Consider the following 5518-nt stretch of genomic DNA (forward strand, 5'->3'; position numbering starts at 1 on the left):
GCGGTTTAATTTTGTTGAATTTTTTCAGCATTTGTTTCTCTTGGAATAATTTTATCTGTCCTTCCCACTTGAGGGATAATCTTGCCACATATACTACCCTTGGATAAAATTATTTTCTTTCAGAGTTTTAAATATGTCTTCTCATTCTTTTTTTTTTTTTTTGAGAGGTTTTCGCTATAGAGCGCGTGCGCTTGCCAGACAGACAGAGACAGAGAGACAGAAAGTGAGAAATCACCCCCCAGGAGGGATGGTCACGCCGCAATCCCTTCTCCTCCATTCTCCTCTTGGGATCTTGGGCACGCACATGTGCCCAGCGTGAGTTTAAGCTACCGGGTCCGGGACGCGAACCACGGTTGACTATGTGGGAGTCCAGCGACATAGCCATGATGCTAACTGCTGGTTCCCTTCTCATTCTTTTTTTGTGTGCATTGTTTCAGTTGAGAGGTCTGATGTTAGTCTAATAGGGTAACGTTTGTATGTAATTTGGAATTTCTCTCTTGCCATTTTTAGAATATTGTCTTTGTTTTTGATTTTTACCAGTTTGGCTATGATATACCTTGGAGAAGACTTTATGTTATAACTGTTCGGTGACCTTTGTGTCTCCTGGATTTGGATTTCTGTATGCCCCATTAAATATGGAAAGTTTTCTGCTAAGGTATCATGAAGAGATTTTCTATACCTTTACCTGTATCTTCACTTTCTGAAATATCTACCATGTGGATAATTTGGTTGTTTAATGGTGTCTAGGATTTCTTGTATGTTGTTCTGATTTTTAATGGCTGTTCTTCTATTCTTTTTGCTTGCTTGGACTAGATCAGAGGTTTTGTCTTCAAGGTCAGAGATTCTTTCTTCTGCATGGTCTAATCTGCTGTTGATACTTTTGAGGGAGGTTTTTCTTTCTTGGATTGTATTCTTTATCTCCAGAAATTCTGTTTGACTCTTTTTCTGTGTGTCTATCTCTTTAAGGAGTTCCTCCTTCAAGTCATGGAAGGATGTTCTCACCTCCTGGAATTGGTTATCTGTTTTTCTCTTGCATCTCATTGAGTTTTGTTACAGTTAATATTCTGAATTATTTTTCTGATATTTATGTGATCTCTTGCATTTTATCCATTATTGGTGAGGAATTATTATGTTCCTTTGGAGGGCAGGTATTTCCTGGTTTTCTCCTATTTCTTGAGACTCTGCTTTGAGTTTTAATCATCTGGTGATAATACTCTCTTCTTCCTACTTCTTTAGAGCATGTTTCTGTAGCTGTGAGTTCCTGTGTTTCCCTGTGGTGTGAGTCACCCCCATGCCAGTTTCCCTCCTCTCCTGTGGGTGGGAATCCACAGTGGGAGGTTTGATTTTAGGTTTTCGTGAGAGAGTTTCTTTCCTTTAGCTGATTTCACTGCTTTCAGCTGTTTGGTTACTGTGTACACAAACCTCTCTGCTCTCAATGTGGTTGAAGGTAGCTGCACAGGTAGGATTTACGATGGTAACCCAATTCACATGTTCCACACCACACAGCCTGTGGGTCTGAGCAGCCCTCTGCCCCCACTACAGGTTAGGCAAGGGTCCCTGCTGATGAGTTAAGGATGGCAGCCTCTGCTTCCCTGTTGCTCCTTCTGTCTCTGGGGCTACAGCAATGGGGTGATGTCCTTGGTGGCCTGAGCAGCCCCTCTTTCCCCACTACGGGCTGGGTCTGATGAGCTAAGGCTAGTGGCTTCCGCTTCCCTGTTTCCCCTTCTATTTCTGGCTGATCTGGCTGACTATTTTCCATGCTCCTTCCTCCCTTTCCTGCTCACCGTCTTATAGCCCATGCCCCTCGGGCTACAATCACTGGCACATGATTACTGAAAAGTTCTCTGGTGCTCCCCACCTCCTAACTTCTCCATAACCCTTCATACTGAGTATCTTTCAAGACAAAGATACAGTGTCAAATCTATCATGATTCTTTCTCCAGTCACTCCATGACTTCAAGCTATCTCCCTTTCATCCCATTTCCCTTCACCTAGGCTTGTTATGATACTTCAGTCTTCATCATTTTTTTTTTCTTAGTGTTTGTGTGTGTGTGTTTGTGTGTGTGTCTGTGTGTGTGTGTGTGTGTGTGTGTGTCTGTGTCCGTGTGATACTTTTGACTGGGTCTTGCTGTGTCAAGATTCTTCCGTCTCAGTCTCTTGAGTAGCCAGGACTACAGACAGGTGTGCTAGGCTGCACTTGACTTCTTTGGGTGAGCTGGGAATCAAACCTGGGCCTCTCAAGCGGCCTCAGCCTGCTGAGTAGCAGCATTTAGTGTTCACTACCAGAGACAGGACTTCTGCTATTATTGTGTGTGTGTGTTTAGGGTTTTTCCAAAAAAAAAAAAAAACCCACAAGAGGAAAGAGAGATAAAGAGAAACAGAAAAATATAGTACCCCCAAATGTGTCTCAACACTGCAATTTGCCTGAAGCCTTCAGCCAGCCATAGATCATGGGCCCACATATGCTCAAGAAAGTCACCAGGTTCACACATGGAATGTTCTTATGTAAGTCACCTTGCAGGACATTGCACTTTATTGCTGCACCACTGTCTTGCCACCCTCTGTCATTTTTAATAGACCAGGGTTATCTTCTAAATTGCAATTTCTGTGAGTGCAGGACTGGTTTCACTGGGATAGAAATGGAGTCAGACCTGGGTATTGTGGTGAAGGACATAGGGAAGAAGGGCAGGGCTCCAGCTCTTAAAGAACTGGTTATGCCTCACATTTCACAAAGACGCAGAGAAGCCACTTCTCATACTTCACAGAGAACAGAAAGAGGGCAAATGACTCAACTCTTCTGTGTTTACCCCATATTTATGTTTTCCCATCAAGGACCCAACTAGGTCATTTCATCATCATAGGGAGTTGTCCCAGATCACCTCAGAGGCCATTGACCTTCTTCATTGTCCCCAGACCATATTGAGCTGCTTTGTGAATCAAGCACCAAGACTTAGACAAACCCTTAAACAATCCTTAACCAAACCCTGTTGAGTGGTCGTTAGGGACTAGTGTAGACTCCGTGCAAGTTTACTTTAGTCACAGCAACTTTTAGAGAGGACAATTGGTGGGGATTATTTTTCGTCAAAGGTAATTAGATGCCTTCTCTTTCCCACCCAGCACAATACAATCTGGTGATATCTAACAGGGCCCAACTCTGCTTTTCTCCATCATATGATCCTACTCAAACAGGATTTTGAGAATCAAGATAGTAGAGAATGGCCTATCCCCATTGCCTGCTTCAACATCTTGACTGGCCAGTGAATATTTTTCCTTACCTGTATAGTTTCAGGTGGAGTATGTCATGTATAATGACAGCCAGGCTACAGCCCATCTTGCCCTCCTCTGAACCTGTTCCTTCTGTTACGTGGATTAGGACCCATTTTACTATTTGGGTTGGCTTAAAGAAAGCAAATATATGAGAAGTTCTTATGCCCAAGCCCATGACACAGTCTTGTGTAATCAACCAAATAATCTATAAGCCAATGGTATGTTGGGGGTAATTTCCAATAGTTTTTTTTTTTTTTTGGAGAGGTTTTCGCTATAGGGCATGTGCGCTCGCCAGACAGACAGAGAGAGACATAGAGGAGACATAGAGACAGAAAGCGAGAAATCACCCCCCAGGGGGGATGGTCACGCCACAATCCCTTCTCCTCCATTCTCCTCCCGGGATCTTGGGCACACACGCACACACGCCCAGCGTGAGTTTTAAGCCACCGGGTCCGGGATGCGAACCGCAGTCGACTACGTGGGAATCAAGCGACATAGCCATTACGCTAACTGCTGGTTCCCAAATCTCTTGATGAGGTAATAGCTCTCAGCATTCAGTGATGTCATGACAGTAGCCTAAAGTTGAACATAGCAGGAGCACTTACACCATGGAAATCGGCAAATACTACAAATAAGGTCTTTATTTTTGTTGTTTTATTTTTTATTTAACTTTTAAAGTTTATTTATTTATTTCTTCCATGAGCACAAAAAAGAGAGAAAGAAAGAGGCACCACACTAATTTCCACACTGCAATCTACCCTCCAGGTTCATCCAGACCCAGATCATGGCCATTTATATGCCCATTATGTTCAAGGAGGACTACAAACTGGAAACACTGCCATGTGGGTCAACCTTGCAAAGTGTTACTACTGTGCCACCATCCAGCACCCTTATATCTAATTTTTAAAGAACCGGTTTACCAAATGCCCCTGAAGTGAGCCCACAGAATTCCTAACAACAAATATAAGACAGAATGCCTGCATTTATTCTAATATAGAAAATATGATCTGTATTATCCTTAAAGCCAAGCCCTTTTGAGGAAGTCAAGGGACAAAGCTGATTGCTCCAAGGGAAAGGCCACTGGAGCTCAAGAAAGAGCCTAGTTAGACATCTCATTTCCACCCAATGCTGGCATAAGGTACTACATTTTTCTAACCCAAACGTCAGATGAACCTATGCAAAAGGAGGGGGAATTCAATGACCTGATTAACTTTTTTAAAAGGACAAATGAAGTCAATAAATGTTTAGAATAGAAAGACTCGCTCCCAATCCCGAGCTCTAGCAGCCTCTAGTACATTTCCATGTCATGCTGGCCATAATGGGAAGTGACAGCTGATGAAAGCTGCTATTCATGGTCATCTGAAACAGCTTTTCCTCCCAGATGAAATTCAGTGTGGCATGAGTCTAAACACACAGACCAAAGGCTGGGTGAATGTATTCCCCAGGTCCCCAAGGGCTGGCAGAGGCAACTTTGTTTGCAAAGGGGGCTTCCTGAGTGGGCATCAAAGAGGCTCAGTGTAAACAATGAAGGTCTTTATGCCCCTCCTATTCTCAGGCAGGAGATGGTGGTCCTGGCCCTAGACCTGCCCACCTCAGGCCCTCTTCTTTGTTTATAATCAGCCACAGGCACTGGGGGTGACTTGGTGTTTCATGACTAGTCCTTACCACAACTACAATGAACAAAGCCTGGACTTATCCTCAATGCCTTCTAGGTGAACCATTTCCCTGTAGGGTATGATGTCAGGGTGGGTGACAAGATGCATGAACTGCTTCAGTTCTGAGATGACTGCTCTGACTCTTGTCTGGATGTACCAAGAGCAACTGCAAGTCTTAGCAAAAGAGCTATTTGTATAAAGTTCAGGAGTGGGTAATCCTGGCAGCCTGTAGGACCAATCTTTATGAGCCCAAGGCAAGCAAACACTCTGTGGAACAAGAAGCCATAACTTCTACTCCATTTCTTGCCATCCGGCATTGACATAAAGTTAAAAACATATGGTTTCTATCAAAACAGAGTTGGTAGTATACCCCCGGCCTCAGGGAGTAGGGACATAGTCACCAGAGCAGGAGTCACTAAGCAGCTAGAGGTTGGCCACTGGAACAACAGCATCCGGGCCAGGAGACAAGTCCTTCTGGAGGACCCAATACAAATACACTAGGAGAGCATCAAGCAAAGTGTCAGGAGCCAGAGTCCAGGACTGAGGCCTGTCTCCTATGGTTCACGGCTTCTACTTCTACTCAGAGTCACCTATCAG

This window comes from Tupaia chinensis, unplaced genomic scaffold, assembly GCF_000334495.1.
Source record: "Tupaia chinensis unplaced genomic scaffold, TupChi_1.0 Scaffold000495_1, whole genome shotgun sequence".
Lineage (NCBI taxonomy): Eukaryota > Metazoa > Chordata > Mammalia > Scandentia > Tupaiidae > Tupaia > Tupaia belangeri.